The sequence below is a fragment of the Lutjanus erythropterus genome, chromosome 15 (genome assembly GCF_056507025.1).
Source record: "Lutjanus erythropterus isolate fLutEry1 chromosome 15, fLutEry1.hap2, whole genome shotgun sequence".
Taxonomy (NCBI): domain Eukaryota; kingdom Metazoa; phylum Chordata; class Actinopteri; order Lutjaniformes; family Lutjanidae; genus Lutjanus; species Lutjanus erythropterus.
In genome coordinates, this window is record NC_139331.1 from 9,150,340 (window position 1) to 9,168,502 (window position 18,163).

General features: G+C 39.8%; 1 protein-coding gene across 3 annotated transcripts in view; it reads left to right on the plus strand.

Moving 5' to 3' along the window:
* The first annotated feature begins 1,060 nt into the window (after nt 1-1,060).
* Nucleotides 1,061-18,163, plus strand: part of pnocb (prepronociceptin b) — a 34,851-nt gene continuing 17,748 nt past the window's right edge. The window contains exons 1-2 of one of the 3 annotated variants that reach the window (XM_084737466.1): nt 1,061-1,226; nt 3,504-3,620. The gene's annotated coding sequence lies outside the window, so the exon portion shown is untranslated. Of the gene's footprint in view, nt 1,227-3,503; nt 3,621-5,419; nt 5,532-18,163 lie in introns of those variants that run through there. The other 2 variants (XM_084737467.1, XM_084737465.1) reach the window with 2 other exon arrangements.

The window sequence follows — 18,163 nt, forward strand, 5'->3', positions numbered from 1 at the left end:
GTGTTTGTTCTTCTGAGAGAATATAATAGGAAACATGGTGATTCATTGCACTGAAGCACACTGTGAAAGAAAAGAGCAGCTTTGAAGTGCTTGTGTGTGTGGTATGTGCACGCGTGCATGCTTATGTGATCCATAGCTTTTATCAGCGATGCCAATCATGAATACTCTTCATTACTTGAGGAAGATGGAGTCTGTCACACTTCACTTATTTTTATCCTGAAGCAAATGCCCTCTATTCTATTATCATATCTCACTTGCTTTGACAGATATCTGGATGCAGACGTTGGGCATAACATAGTGTGCATCGTGGCTGGAGAATTTATTAAGAAATATTTTGTGGGGAACCACTCAAAGGAGCCAGAATTGAATTCTCCGACAAATTCAATAAAGCATTCCAGGCACCCCAAAAACATGTTAATGAGTCCAATAAGACTTATAGTTTTAATCACCCCTGTTTTCAGACTAATTGTGTTTCTGTGGGGGCTTTGCTTGCTAATTATGGAGTCCACCAACAGGAGGGGCAACAGTAATTATTTCCTTGATTGAGGTCAGAACCCTTGCATTTAATCCTGAGGTCTATCCCGCGCTCCTCACACACAAAGAGCAAACATCAGTAAACAACTTCTCAGCATCCAGCACTCAATTTCACAGCGGTCGCTCCTTTATAAATGATGGTTTTCTCCTTCAGTAAGCCGGCTTTTCATTGGGAAGTCTGCCACATTGTCTGCCACAATCCCCATGTGTCTACTGTGTTAACCCGGTGTCTTTAATTACTGTTTTTATGTAATATACAGTGCTTTTCAGGTTTCAGATGCCCCTGGCACTGGAAAGGTAATATCTGATGGGAGTTATGCAATGAGATCGATGAAATACTGCTGTGTCTCCCGACGAATGCTTACGCTCTGACAGTTTTTCGGTGGTTGACGCTGCAGATTTTGCGAGCAGAGGCGTAATTCTTCACCCATGCAGAATTATTAAGGTGGCTTTTTGGGATGGAAATGTAATTCTTCACTTTTGGGCCCCGCTGTTAATAACAGTCACTTGTGTCTTGACAGGTGAAAGCCCCGAGTCGCCCACCATAAACCTCGCAGAGATTCCCCCTTCTCCTTTGGTTTCACATCATTGGGTTTAATTGTGGAGGAGGACGGTAAAAACGCCTCGGCTGGATGAGATGGAGAGGAGACGAGGAAGTCGAAGCGAGCAGCGGACACACGAGCCAAATGACGGTCAGTTTTGGTTGCAGTTGTCTGTGAGTTCCACAAACTCATTTGGCAGGGAATCAGTCAGCATTTTTTCATCGTTAGAGCCACTTTGGGCCCTAAAAACCTTTAAAATCTGGTTGTTAGTGTAGGAAGTGAAAGGATAACTTGGTGTCAAAGCCATTAAACCAATAAAGTGGAATGTACTGTATATGCAAATTTATGCATATGCAAAGTTAAGGAGATACTGCCAAGTGCTTATGTCTCTGTATTGGAAAATAGACTTTATTATAGGCAGCTGTCTTGGGACAGATAATGCATTTACACTGATTGCATAATAAGTTTAGCTTTTATATCAGCTATCATTGTCTCTAAATTTTTAAAAGGGTGCATATAAAACACATTGCGATGCCTATTAAAATGGTGTTGTTTCTTTCTTCTTAAAACACTTTATATATCATTCTGTGACTTGTGGTATAGGGATGATTGAAGTGCTGATAGGAATACTTATTTATCATGTTTCCATGATACAAATCAATGCATTTTTATTAAATCATAATAAGAATAAATGAACCCTCTACAGCTTAAATGTTGTGATATGGCTGTTTGGAAACCAATTACACATTTCTATAGAGGGTTATTTGCGTTTCTAATCCTGGTGGGGAATTACTGAATGATGAAAGCTTCAATATTAGATAACACAGTTTCACCACAGGAACCGCTTGGGTTCTTCTACATGCCAGAAATATATATTTTTTCTGAAGGGACAGTTCACCCCAAAATCAAAACTACATTTTTTTTTTTCCTTTGGCCTGTGGCGCTGTTTATTTCCATCTAGATAGCTTTGGTATGTGTTGCAGCGTTCTGGACATATTGACCGTACAGATATCTGCTTTCTCTCCAGTATAACAGAACTAGATTGCACTCAGCTTGTGGTGCTCAACGAGCCAAAAAATCAATTTGAAAAACTCAACAGCAATGTCTTTTTACAGAGAACATGATCCTCTTGCTCAAATAATGCACAGACCTTGTTGTGAGCACTTTCAAGTCTCAACTATTTTCTTTCCACTCCACCAACTATATCACTATACAATGTATTGAACAGTGATACAGTTAGTGAGTATAGTTCAGTCTACTCATTGATGAGAGGCTCATCCTTCTCGGCTAGGCTATAACGTTAGCACCACTGTATGTATTTTTTAATTTGGGGTCAACTGTCCCTTTAAAGCTATAATATGTAACATTTCCACATGATTTCTGCCTGAGTCATGTCATAGATTTTCATCAGCTATGGTGGTTGTTTAACAATGAAAACAACAGCTCCCATGATGCCACACTACTTCAGAAGTCATCAGACTATGTCTTTTGTTATTGTTTTAATTTGTGAGAGACCCCTCGCCGCAGAGGATGATCCGTGAAAATAAAAGATTTTCCCTTTAAATTTATACTTGATTTCATTTTATAGATCATGTGAGTGACAAAAACCTCAACAACCATGACAAAAGAGCTACCTGTGACAGAACCTCGGGGTGTACACGAGAAAGCAAACATCCTGGCTACTATCTAGTGAAAACCTTACCCTTATTTCTTTTTTATAAACCCGGAATTGCCTGAGCGAAATTTTGAGACAAAATATGTGTTCACTGGATTTTATTGGCTTCATGCTCATGAGATCTACAAGAAAATTTTACAAATGATCCATACTAAAACTGGCCTTACAAGGTATCAGTGTGATGTGGTGCCAAGTTAAACGTGACCTTCCCTGTCATCAAGTTAATCACTGCCTCTTGGCCACCAGAGGCAGCGTTTGTGGACACTGGACAGCCAGTGGATGGCAGCGATATCAATGACAGACAGGCCTCGCAGCGGCTGCTTGTTCTTCTGGGCTCCTTATCTCCGCTGCACTGGGGGCTCTGTCTATGTACCCAATTCATCCATCACTATCAGACCGCACACAGGTTCAGGAGCAGCATTCACACTTTTACAGGGAGCTAAAGCTAATGTCTGCTCAGGATGAGGAGCGTGTTCAATTTGAGGTGTAACTTCAAGACCAAAAGAGTAGGGCTTTGGTGTGGCTGCTGTTATTATCAGAGACAAATTATTATTATTTACATTACATGTACTAACAATCAATTGTCTCTGAATTTTTATTTGGTCCAGAACTTTGTTGTAGACTGAATTTACTCCGCACTCACTGGATAAAATACCATAACAATTTGCACAGACATTCAAGGTCCCCAGAGGATGTGATCCCCTGAGTTTTCCTTTAGCATCAGTTTGATATCTTTTGATTTGCACTGACAGGTCTTGACAACTGTTGAAAGGATTGCCTGACATTTGGAACAGATGTCTATGGTCCCCAGAGGATGAATCCTAATGACTTTGGTGGTTCCCTGGCATTTCATCCACTGCCACTAGCAGGTTTGTTTCATGGGCACACATATTTGCACAGACATTCATGGTTCTCAAACAATGTAACCTAATGACTTGGATAATCTTCTGACTATTTCTCTAGTGCCACCATGAGGGTACATGCTTGTAGTTTTGTGTCAGATGACTCAACAACTAGTTGACCAACTGTCATTAAATATAATTCAGACATTTGTGACCCCTCACAAAAACTTGCAATAACTTTGATGTTCACTTAATGTATCATTTAGCCCCATTATCAGGTCAGATTTTTTAAATTGCTCAATACTTTGGTGTATGACCAAAAACTAACAAGCTAAAGTAAGATGCCATTTCACTACATTATATCTACACATTAGCATGTGTATATTGTCATTTTCATTGTGTCATGTTAAAGGTAAAGGTCAATACAATATAATATACAATCATACAGAGTACAATGTACAGTGAGGATCAGTCTCTACATTTAACCCATCCTAGTATGAGGATAACTCTAACCTACGCAAACACAAGGGAGAACATGCCAACTCCACACACTTCAGCCATGCAGTGGCAGCAAAAATAGGTTGTGACTACACTGATACATCATCACATTTTAACTTGATATTGCGAAAAAAAGTTGCTTATTTACACACCCCAACAGTTACCGAGCAACATTATCATTCATTCATTGGGAGTCATGTTTCTGGTCACATGATTAATATAGGTTTAAAAAAATCACTTTCATTTTGCTCTGTTTTTGGTCTCCACCATCTTCTGAGGGAAATATTTAGCTATTTAACTTCTAAATGCTCCACTGTGTTCACAAGCTCGTCATTTTGCCAGTAAAGTTGCGGCTTGACAGTTAAACAATGAGCTGAAACTCACTATAAAGTCAGCTATAAAACTGCAGATTCAGGTGATAATTCTCTATAGCTTCATCACTATGAGAAACCCTTGTCTCATTTTCATTTAAATATATTTTATATATAACTATACAACTATAGACTGACCGAGCTGATAGCATGACTGTAGATGTTTAGTCTTGCTTGTCTTTCACTTGTTTGTGTCTTCCATATTTGCTTCATTCATATCGTCCCTCTTCTGGTTAACTGAACATCCAATATGCATTACAGACCACAGGTTACAGAGGAAGCTCTCAGGACCTTGGGACAGGTCTTATTTTCCATCCTCAAATCTCATGCATGACTCACACTAACCTCCTGTCTGCAGACCCAGGCTGACTGCTTGCTCTATCCATTGACTCCCCTGCTCGACATTGTTCATTCTTTCAATCACAAGAAGAACAAAGTCGCCTATTCAGGTGTGCCATCACCATCAACAAAAAGACTTGTTGTTTTTCTCTGTCCCGGCACAAACAACCTCATCGATCTATGATCATCTCCATGGCACTGCTTTTCGTAGCCTGTATTTAACTTGCATTTCTGGAGTAAACATTCGATTCAAAGTGGCATTGTTTCCCTGACCTTGGCAGAGGGTTGGCGTCGAGGTTGTGGGTTTTATGGACACCTTAGACATAGGAATTCTGGATCAATCTCACAGTGGATGATGCGTATTTTTAGAGCCCCATTAGTTGGCTCAATGAAGACGAAACCGGTGGCGTAGGCAATGCCTCCTACGTCAGAGCGGGCCACGGCATGTGTGTCTGTCCAGGGTTTGTGCGTAACAGAATGGGGGGAATCTACCCCTCTCTCCAGCTCTCCTCTATGGTGATGTGAGTGATGATATAAAGGGGAAGGGAGGGGGGGAGAGAACTGGAGGGTTGAGCCAGGAGGGAAGGGGTGTGCCATTATAAGAAGCCTCAGAGGAGGCATGCGTTCAGTTGTTGAAACCCTTAGCCTAAGGATACGAGCTGAGCCACCCAACGCTCCTGTAGCCACAGAAGGAGGACTCCGAGAGAATATCTTTACGTCACAGATACAGGTAAGGAAGTGCTCAAGTGTGACTTTTTTCATAGGAGTGTGAGCCTTACCTGTGCATAGAGACTGTGCAGCTAAATGAAGAAGAGAAAAGACTTGGTTAGAGATGAGAAACCAGTTAATTAAGAAAGGACTTGTTGTGTCTTATATGCACAAACCACTGGCTAATAGATCCCAGGGGAATACTGTTGTTAACAGACAACCACTGCCAGGATCCTCCCTCTTTCATTCCCCTTTTTGTCGAGCCTGTCGTTCCCGCTTTATCTGTTTCTGCCTCTGTGATTTTGGATTTTGACCTCAGACATGATTCTGTAAATAACCGTGCTCACCTGGAGTAATCTTTTTTTTCCATTACTCTGTTTGTCTCCCTGCGGCTCTAAAGGCATCAGAGCCACCGTCAGCAGTACCCACATCACACCTGATTACTACTTAATTAACAAGAGAGAAAGTCCCTTATTGTGCTGAGAAGGCAGTTAGTCTGTAAGCAGCACTTTGTGTCAGGCTAAAGTATACCTGACTTTAATCTAACACAAGAGTACATAAGAATATATAGAAAATACAGATCAATTTAAAAAACAATATTTAGATTAAATATACTATAAGAGCAAGTAAAACATATATTTTAGAAATATTCTTCCAGTCCTTAGTTTTCCCTAATATTTAATCTGAATTTATGGTGAAAGTCAGTGAATGCCTCTCCAAAAACTGCTTATTTATGCTTTGCTCTTTTGATTGATCATGGAGTATCACACTGAAGCTTCAAAGCACCACTGACCAAAGCTATTTTGTTCTTCCTAAAGCAGCTCCAGTGTCAAACCCGGACAAGTAAAGTAGACAAAAAAAAACAAAAAAGCCCGGAGAAGTGAATCAGTTTAGCGCTGTTATTATGCTAAGCACATGATAATGATGATTTTAATGATAATGGTAATGAATGTGCATAATCTTTTCCCATTATCAGTAAAGACGATACCCGCGCAGACAGGGGAGAAAATGGGTGGTTAATGTGCCATTCACAGATAAATCACTCCACACTGGGGGAATGTTTGATGAAAAATGAAACATGTTTACAGGACGGAGTCAGATACACTATTTTAAAACTGGACTAATGTATTTAAGTGAGTTAAGTGGTTATAGTCACCCAATTTATCTTGAGTTTTTATATAGTGTACAAGGTGAAAAACCTTTCTGTTTCATACAAAGTTAATATTTTGATGGTAATGTACCTTGGCTTGTATACTTTTTCTACTCAAAATATCACAAAAATCTATATTTATTATTTAACAATTTCTTTCCTGGGATCAATAAAGTATTTCTGATTCTGATTCTGATTTATGTACTTGAGAGGCCTCTCAATGTCAGGCTATTTTTTAGGGTTGTTTCGATATCAGTATCAGAAATGCCTCCGACACTGCCTAAAATGCCTATTCGGTTACCAGTTAGTAGGCGAGCCTATGCACCAGTCTGATGTTATTTAATTTAATAGCTCTGAAACTACAACCTGACCGATACTGGATTTTGGGCGCCGATCTCAATGACGATATTAAATACAGAATATAAAATACAGAATATAGATTATATGCATTAAAAGCACATTTTTGCAACATGTAGCCTCACATGTGGCTATCAAACACTTGTGACAAAGATATATAATGAAGGCAGGATATTTTACAGTTTTACAATAAATGTTATCGTCCAAACTTAAATCAGAGCACTGAAAAGGTGAACTTTCACCTGTATTTTTAATAATTATAAATAATTATGTATAAAAAAAAAGCTACAAATAAAAACATGTACTCGATGCAAAGTGAAAAAAATCAATCTATATTGTCATCATATATTATATCATATATATATCATATCATATATTGTACAATGTCCTTTTTATGACCAGTACATTGTAGCTGCTACAAGAGATGTTGCCAAACAGAATTTCATTGTATCCCTTGCAATGACAATAAAGCTTCTTAACTTATCTTTACAGTATACCTTTATTTTGAAATTCCCATATCTGTCACAATTTCAGTCATAGAATTGACATAAATGTAACTGAATGGGTTAAAAGAACTCATGATATCGTCTCATATTGATCAAAGGTCACTGAATAGAATCAAATTGAAATCGAATTGTTCCAGACTTTTGTTTTACAATGTATATATATATATATACCAATACAGATATCGACAGATATAGCTGTGTTTGGCATTGGCCAATATCAGGACAATAATATCACTTGGATTTATATCAGTCGAGCTCTATCCAAAATGGGACGGGACCCTGCTACTTCCCAGAACCAGACCATACAGCAGTGATAACAATCATATCACAGGGTTAGTAGTATGCAGCTGTTAAGAGTCCATAAAAACTCATCTTATTTTTAGTAAATCCAATTTCACTTTGCTTATAAATCTAGAATTGGTTTAATCAAATCAAACCTCACGTCATTGGCAAAGAATGTCATGATTTCATTTTCAATTTATTTATCCTTTTGCTTTGCCAGTACATCATGAACACTCTGTCTTTAATCAGCTAAAAAAGCTTTTCAGGATTTCTGCTGCCTACACTTAGATTGAACTGATTACACTGTTTACAGGATTTTTTGGCCTCTCTGTCAATATTCATTAAGACTGCTCGCAGTATTTTACATACAGAAATCCTTCTCGTGATCAGAGTTCCTGAGGAATAAGACCAAATAGGCTGTCAGATATTCTCCTGTCTGTCGCCCTCACATGCACGAGTATTTTGCAGTTTGCAGTCATCACTTTTTCCAGCCTCACCATCCTCACCTTGATAAAAGTAGGGTGCTTCGTCTGGCCGTGCTAGATTGCCTCCCCTCGGCTCCATGTCCAATGGATTAGTGCAGGTGTCAACGCAGCTTAACAGCAACCAGATCAATGATGACACCATGTCAGCTGCCTAACACTGCAGAATACTGTCCGGGGCTGCTGGGGAGTAACACTGCAGGACTGAGTGCATCATTAAGGGCGTAATGTCCCTCGTCATGTTTGAACCCTTGTTTTCCACGAGTCAAGATCTGATTTAGCTTTGACAGCTGACATTTTTGACATTATCCATTAACTTTTTAGATTTTATTCTTGATGCATTGGCGTGACTTCAGCATCATGAAACATGTCAAACTTATGTTGCTTTATCTCACTTCCTTCATTTAGCTAAATAACCTAAACTCCCTCCATTACTTTGGGGAGTGATAACATGGGAACAAGTTGTATGCTCTTTAATACAGTGGTTCTCAATCTGAGGGTCAGGACACCAAGAGGGTCTCGAGATAATTTTTGGGGGTCCCCAGATGGTTGTGGAGAATAAAATAAAATAAGATATTGTGGCAAGCAGCATGGAATGAGCCAGGAAGTAGGGATGTTACTGATTAATCATTAATTGATTAACTGCTGTTAACAATTTAACCAATACAAAACTTGATTATCAGATAATGTATGTTTGTTTTGTGTAGCTTTTCTGTGAAGCTCTCAGGTTTTCTCACAGTTGGTTTGACTTGCCTTGTTAGTCTAGAAATGTCAGCATTTTCTCCCCATTTGACATTGTTTTGTTTTGCGGAGCCATTTGTTGAACGTGGACAGACGGACAAGAGAAGCAGTTTCAAATGAGAGTCTTAGTGTTTTATTATTCTGTTCATTTAAATCGTTTGAGCTCCTGCAGTGTTCCGGCAGCCTGCCTGAGCTTCCTCGTGTCTGGGGAGGAGGGGGCAGGGCAAACAGCTCACTTCAACCATAGATCACACATTAAATAGGATTTCAACCTATTTAATATACTGTCTATGGCTCCAATTTGCTATTTGAACTATAGTAATCAATTTTGGATGCACAACTGCAACGCATTGCTCCTTCAATCTGAGAAAAAGATGTGCATTTTATATGAATTATTACTGATTGTTAACATGTTGTGAGTTAAAATTCACAACCGTGCCAGGAAACATCTGCCATTATAAAAACATTCAGTATAAGTCAAAAAATACACAAAATACAGCTGGCCTGAAGAAATGCAACAGCCACCTCACTAATGGCTGAAACTATATTCTAGGCATGCATATGTGATTAGTCGACTGTATGATTTAAAATCACCACCTTTTGTAGTCGGCACCAGGAATTCTAGTTGTTTAAACTACTTATCAATATTTTATTCATGTACAAGAACAGTTAGCTGTTGCTCTAAGATGTCATGCAGCTGCCAGCCCCTAGTTAGGGCTGCGGCTCTGGCAGACAGTAGCCCCTCAGCAGCTCGTAAACAGCGTGTTGTGTCGGTATTTTGACGTAGAAAATTAAAATAAAATGGAAAGTAGACTGTCAGAATACACTACCGTAGAACCACTCAGCTAGAGCCAAGTGTAACCACGTGCAGCACAGAAAAGGACATTAATGTGCAAGCAGAGCAGGCTGCTGCTGCCAGCACTGCCAACGTTAGCTACACTGTGTGGCAGGCTGGCAGCTAACATGATAACGATGTTGTTTGCCTGTGACTTGAAGCATTTAGTGAGTTGATGTCATCTTTTGAAGGATCATGTGCAATGTTTATAACGCACACTGTTTAAAATACAATTTGGTCACTGAAGAATGTGAATCAACTTCAGCTGACTTAATACACAGTATTTTTTTTTTGGAGCGAGGTGTAAAATTATGTGTTTTCTTACTGTGAGAGAAGTTTGCACTCAAGCAGCAGGGAAATTAGTCACCAGGAACATCCTTACTATGTACTGGAGCAAAAATAACAATCACTAACAGAAGCGATCATGTTCTGAACAACATTTTGTAACATTAAATGGCAAACATGACTACTCAGTAAACATGATAGGAAATGAAGGCCCTATGTTCATCATCATGATATGATGTGAATTTTGTAGGTTTGATGTTATTATACAATAATACCAGAACAGCTTCGGGTATATGGGAGGTGGGGGTTGTGTCCCAAACACCAACCTTAGTTTTCAAGGGGCTTGCGACTCAAGAAAGTTGAGAACTGCTGTTTTAATGCAGCCAGCTCCCACACGCTCCCACGCATCCACCCCTGGATCTGCCTCAGCCTGTGTGACAGTTTATCAGCCAGACTAAACGATGACGTGTCTGTGCTGCACTCTGTTCTCTCTCAGTGTGCGATCATCATAGTTGAACTGCACTGAGAGAGTAATATTTTTGGGCTATTAACACAGCTTCGCGGTTACTAAACGAGATAATTGTTGGTGTGGTTTCTCCCTATGAAGGACATATCTGATGCTGGGAACGATTGCAGAATAGATGTCACCCGGTTGAGCATCTGCCCTCAGGTGCAAATATGTTCCCAATTAAAAGAAACCCTGCTAGTACAACTGATGGAAACAATAGTAATGATACGCTCGATTGATCTGATATGATGGTGCCTCAGAATGAAGCAGATATGAACATAAAGAGTATCATATCTCCACTTAATATTTGCACTAATGTCTATGCGAGAATGTTATAGCCCATGCGGAATACGAGGAGAAAAAAAAGATGCAGTTTTATCTTATTTTCACTCAATTTGTGTTCTCTACAGTCTACTAAAGATAAGATTTCTTCAAGGCACAAGGAATGGTGATTCTACCAGCAGATATGATTACAGTAAGACTAAAAGAATTCAAGAGATAACAAGTATCTCTGTTGCATGTAATTATCATAAATTTCTGCAGCATCATCATGACCTTTACCCTTGACCTCTTGCCCTTTATGATCCTCATAATCTGTCGGTTCTGCCTCTGTGTGACGATAACTGGACTTGAACGCTGCAACGAGGCAGGTAACAGGTACAATCATGAAGTCTGGCGCAGCTGTGACAGATGCGTCCAAATCGGATTAAGCGCATTCTCTCAGATTAGTCATTTCAGGATCCTTCCCGCGAGAGAAGGGCACAACTGCAAGCGCACCTTCCTCCTGCTCCTGGTCCTCCACAATTCTGCACTGAGTCATTCACTGTCTGTCTGTGGCTGCACAGGCTTCATTTACCCCGCTGTGTGAGAGATGATCCTGTGGCTGTGTGTGTAAATCCTCCTCAAACTGAGGGCTTTTGGAATAGTAACTTGTTATTGGTGTTTTGAGAGGACAACACTGGTCATATTTGGTGAAGATTTCGGTAGTTCTGAATGATTTTTTCTGGTTTTCTTTGAGCTTCTGTGTGAGTTTTGAGTTGGTCTAGAGCAGTGAAATGAGTAAATAATAGAAAGGGGAACAGCAGTTTTGACAAATGAATGATTGCTCAAGTACTTTGTCAAGAAATAATGCCAAATATTTATGTGTTTCAATTTCTCAAATATAGGGATTTGCTGCTTTTCTGTTTTATACCATTTGAAGACTTTGCTTTGGGCCCTGAAAACTTGTGATGAGCATTTTTTGCTATTTTTTGTGAGTTTCTAGACTAAGAAACTGGAAATTAATTGAAAAAATGACAAAACTAAAAGAATGTGCTCAGTAGACTGCAGATCTCTACCAGGCAAACCAAAGAGAATATTTGGATGTAACCCCTTTGAAATCAAGATTTTATAGGTATTTTTTACCTTTTTACCCACAAGAAGTTTTTGAGTTTACATAAATATACACACAAAATTTTGGCTGGTGGGTCCAGTAGTACAGTAGTATGTGAGATAAGGTGCAGACAGGCAACAGGTACCCATTGGTCACTCACACACACACACACACACACACACACACACACACACACACACACACACACACACACACACACACACACACACACACACGCACACTCATACACTCACACACACCATTGCATAATCTCCTCCAGGCTTGAACAAACATCATTAACACACATCAAGGTAATGTCAGTCCTATTGGTTTTAGATGGCAGGAGCATTATTTAGTCATTTCTAATGCTGTATTTGCATGTTTGCTGCAAATAGCAGTGTGACTTACTGTCTTGTTTATTACTGATGTTCAATTCTAGTGTTTTCTTAGGACAATATTAACTGTAGATAAAAATATTACTTGAAAAACAAAGTATTCTGTGACTTTTTCAGCCTTGTGAGGTGAGAGGTATTCCTGTCATGTTTCACATAACCCTGAGAACCTTCACCAATACGATAAGGCAGCCTGTAAACAGCCTGAGAGGCACCACAGTGGGTGAAAAAAGCACTTTTTGCAGCAGTCTCTGCTTATTGCTCTCAGTGTGTGGTAACAACCAAAGGCAAGTGAAAAGAGTATGTCAACATTTTTTATCAGCTCAGATTTTCTCACATCTGTGCTTTGGCAGCTGGACAGTCAAAGAACCTACTTACTTTGAAATCAGCCGGAAATATAAATGAAAAGAACAAAAGGAAGAAGAAAACAAAAGGATTTTGAATAGTTGGGGGACATTATATCCCCTCCAATCCCCCAGTAAAATGATTGTTTGCATTATAGTGTATAAACTGTTCTCCATGCATTTTGTAAGCAGAATAGGCAAAAACCAATCTGAAAATAATTCAGTTAGAGCTGGAATATGAAACAAGTTTATCAAGCACCGTCTAATTTCAGGGAATCAGTGACCTCTGAGAGAAACAGTATCTCATGTCAAGACTGTCCTGATGAGTCACCACATGATGAGCACTAATATGTTGCAAAGAGCCTGATTTAGAAGACTAAATGGTTTAAGATTAAGCACACAAGTATGACTACTTTGGCATTTAAGGTTAAACATTGCTTTGCAGTGTTGATTCAAGTTGCAATTTCAGCAAAATGAAAGTAGAATGAGTTTAAATTCTTATTTCTGTGTGCGCTTGTCTTACCCAGCCTTACATTTTCTTGTTCTGTTGAGGGATGCAGGAAGCTCAAGCCAATCCCAGCATACACTGGGTAAAAAGTGGGGTGCACACTTGCCAGATCGGCAGCCTGGAACCACTTTAGGATAACCAAAAGTAACTACTTTCAGCTTTGCATATGTTATTAAAGTGTTGAGAATGACAGAGGAGACCAGGGACAAAGGGGAAGCTGGCTGTGTGCTGGACATACAGGAGGATTATAAAGAAAGGCTGTATAGTCCATGACTAACAGAAGTGCTTCAGTAATCTTATCTAAAGATACAATTATTAGCTTTGCCTGTAGCTTTCAGCCAAATGCCACGGTCCTCCACAGAAGATGGAGTTCGCTCAGTTGAATCACATTGATTTCTCCTGCATACATCTGCAATCCCAAATGAAAGACACACTTATTAAACTCTATAAAATGAGTGGTTCATGCACTGACAAAAAATCTTTTTCCTCATCTACTTTTATTAGATTTCTGACTCCACTTCAACACAGTGGAGATGAATGGAATTTTGTTTATGGTGCACATTTAAACAATTTTCAGTTTTTCAGTTTTCTCTGGAACTACTTTTTACAAAAGAAATAGTCCCTATGAAAATTGTGCTCTGAGCAGCACTTTATCCAAGTATGTTTTTCTGGAAAACATAATTGTCGCCACAATTACAATTAAGGGCAACACTTTTTTAGATGATGGAAGTGCTTTATTTTTGCACCGTACACAAGTCATAGTGAAGTGGTCGCGGTGGATGTTGGTGTGACGGACTTAAACAACAACGACCATTCTGAGTCTGTCTGTGATTAGGCTTAGGCAAGAAAAGCACTTTGGTTTAGGGTTTGATGAAAGATTCGATTCTAGTAAAATATTGATGAACACGTTGTGTGTCGTGTTTCAAGTTTCTGTGGAATTTTCTGTAGTAAACTAAACCAACAATCTTTCCATAATCTAAAAACATGTTTTTTAAAAGATGTTTTCTTTTTAAGAGCTTCACAAACATAATTCCATTTACCTCCATTGTATTAGAGTGGATGAAGAAATCTCACAGACTGAACAAGCAAAACCAAAACTATCTGCAAACCACTGAAGATGAATAAGAAAATGTTTTTTGTAATTTGAATAAGCAAATCCTTTAAAATAATAGACTTCAGCTGTATTGATTTCATTCACTCCTTTCCAAGGAATGTGTCAGAGCCACATAGGAGAAACTATGAATTTTTAATCAGCATTATGAAGCCTGTCTTTGTCTTTCTCCACTCTCCATTCACACACTAAACTGCACTTTACTGGCCCATTATATCAGATCAACCCGCTTTCAACAAGCGATTACAGAATGTAAGGTGATAAAACACTCATAAATCTCTTCAGGTTATAAAGAATTAATCAAGTGCCATTAATGGTCCATGAGATGTAAAAGGTAGAACGGGAATTTTAATCATTCCCCTTCCTAGAAAGTGACCACATCATCATGCCATCCATCTTTGGTGGCTCCTGGCTGCAGCTTTGATGAAGGGGACTTAAGATCTACACACCGCTGGAAGAGACTGGACTGCAATATGTCATTAAAGATAAAAGATCTCGGCCATAATTCACAAATGTGGAAAGGAGAAGGAGAAACACTGGGAGATGAGTGGAGGAAGAAAGGGAGCGTTGAGGCGAGAACGGCGCGAGAAGAGAACTGCGAAGTGGAGGCGATGAGGGAACAAGGAGGAAACAGAGGGAGAGAGACCCCTAGGTTATCTATGCATTAGCAGACTCCTTTTGTGTTTTTCAGCTTCATGCAGACGACTAATGGATGAGATGGAGTGAGTCAGAGCTTTGTCAGTGAAGAGCACGCTGCTTTTCTTCTCCCCCACTCACGTTCATGACACCTTGGCCCCCTCTCCACCCTTCATTAAAGCTCCTAATGCTAATTTATCCCTCCGTTAGCTTTATTAATACACTCATTTTGCAACTTTGTACACGGTGTGCAGGCCGCTTGCATCCCACTCTCATCCATTCACTTGTTAGGAAAAAGGTCTTTCTTTAGAAACTGTGCAAAAAGTATGTGGAGGACTGGAGGGGGCCTGAATCCATCAAGATCATCCTTTGTGTTATTTATATTTTCTCCATATCCTGTCCTTGACTTGGGGAGAAAAAGATGCAATGCACTCTCACTAATATCTCCAGACAAGATATTGATGGAACACACAAGAAAATGATAGGAGCAAAAAAACATCTGCTCCCTATTTTTCAGAAAAGAGCTGCCAATTCAACTACTTTTACAGTCACTACCTGAGTGAAAAGTCTTGGTTAGGGATGTCACAATACCAGATATTTAGTAGTTGATAACAATACCAGTGAAATGGTCTCCTCATCACAGATATACATGGCAAGTCTTAATGACATGTCACATCCAGTGTTTTATATCCATGCTCTCCTTCACCGGGGCCAGGGACGCCCACACTACTGGCTAATGTGTTGGCATGCGGCCACACATGCAGTTGAGCACCGCTTTGCTTTCAAGTGTATCCTGTGTGTCAGGGGATGCCAGATCCCGCCTTGACACGCAGTTGTTTTTGAACATTTGTTTTGCATCCCACCTAGTGTTGAAATCCTGTCGACTGAAACATAGCCAATTATAGACTGTTTAAGTTGGGTGGGAAGGTTACCTGCTGCCAGAGCCACACAGACTGAGAGCTTCTGTCAAGTTAACTAGCGGCCTGGTGATGCGTCTGTAACGTCTGAACCAGAGAGTAACTTTCAATCGACAGTTTCAAACATGTGGCACCAATGAGGCACCATAATCTGTATTGATTTGGTCCAGTAGCTACTGGAATAGGGTTTCACTGCATTTCGGTACCCAGCCCTACTTTTGATGATAGATGAGACAGACTAAATAGTAAGTAGTCAGGATTTTACATAACATTAGTCTAAACACAGCAGCCTTTAGGGTTTAGCTACTGCAAACGTTGTGGGACATAGTGGAACACAGCAATGCCACCTGTCTCAAACAAAAACAATGGTAATGTGTATTTCAGAATGAGGAGTACAGTTTGGTATGTTGTTGATGTAGCATTTACATAAACTGTCTGTCTCTGAGGTGCTTCACTAAGTGGGAGGTGTTTCCTTCTTTTGTCTGGACAAGTCAGTTGCACCGTTTGCATTCTGGTTTTTGAGAATTTAGCCTTATTAATCCCTGATAATCTGCCTCAAATGCAAAGTACTTCCATATGCAACTCGTACAAATGTTCTTTTTGATGAGTTGATGTAGAGCTGTTGCTGGTGCTTCACTTGTTGCTGTCTTCAACGCCTGTGTTCTCCTGGGCAATCTTCTTCTTCCTGTGCCATCATTCAACGACAGGCTAGAAGTCTTGTGCATATATACTGGCCCTGGTCTGAAAGTATTGCATCCCCTCTATACCTATGGTAGTGTAGAAAAACTAGTTGATGTTTCCAGAATTTTGGTTTGGTCCTGGTACTGAAGCATCGGTCCTGGTAACATCCTTAGTCCTGATACAGCAGCGAAATCGAATGACACCTTCACAAAGGAAGAACAAAATAAAAAAAATAAATCTGGAAAGGGATGCTCTCCCAATGATTTTATACTGCCCTTCCTTGAATAAAAAGAAGAAATAGATAAGTCTCTCCTTTCTGCCCACGGTGTGCTCTTATGGTTTTTAGGCTCAGACAAAAAATGTACTCAAAAAATAAAACCAAATGCATGAGACCAGTGGTCCTTTTATGAAAGCTCTGATTGCTTCCTGTTTGTTTGAAATGGAAAAACATTTTGTCTTGAGAACACGTCACATTTCAGGGTCTTAGTTAACTCTAATGGAAGCACAAAACAGTGTATTTGTTACGGAAAGAACTGGGTAAAAGCATTCATTTGTGTAAGATGGAAAGACTCATCTAAGAGTAGAGAGGGACATCAGGCCCTTTGCTTTAGCCCTTTTTCTTTTTGCTTTCATGCCAGCATTCATTTAGCAGGGCAAGGTTGTTTATATTTGCGAGTGATGAAGATCTATTTTCAAATGAAACTTCCTGTAATGAGGTCTCAGGCTCCTGGATGGATTATATGCTGTCTTAGTGCCCTGGGGAACAGCCTGGTGCACAGGGGCATCCCTTTCCCAGCGATCACCACTTTATCTGTGTACAGTACATCATATATCAGCCCCATGCACCCAGTCAACTGCCTGCTCTGTCAGATAGATTATGCAAATGATATGAAATGTTAAAAGCTAGCTGAAATGGTATGCAAATTTATAGGCAAGGGGTGGCAAAAAATGGACCACTGGCAATATCGAGGCCAAGAACTATATCATTACTGAAATAGAGCAGAGAGAGGAGTGTGTAGGTTCATGGCTCAAAGTGTCACAGATGTGAAGATTCAATTTGAAGTTATTGTGATGTGCAAAAGTTGTGACACTTTCTGGCCCCTAGTTATCAGGAGTCCCTGGGCACAATGACTGGCCCATTTGGTAATTGATGCATGTCAAGGAAAGTGTAATGACTGTATAAGAGAAATGGACATACTACTGTGACGTCATCCATTGGTTTGTGGTCTACTGCACTGAAGCCTTGAGTTTTGGATTATAGTTGTCGCCTTCTTGTTTATTTGGAACCAGAAGTGGCCATATTTGCACAGCCCGTTCCCATTCCCACCTTGTCTAATACTGATGATTTGTTATGCCCCTCTGCGTCTCTTACAGACACACAAGGTACTTTCTAGTGTCTGGATGAGATGAAGTGGGCTTTCAAGTAACTCCAGTGTCTGCATCAGGGGATGTAGTGTAAAGATCAGAAAGTCTGCATATAGACGAGGTGGGGTGGATCACTCAAACAAACACATGACTTTCAAACAGGAGACTGGTCATCATATGAT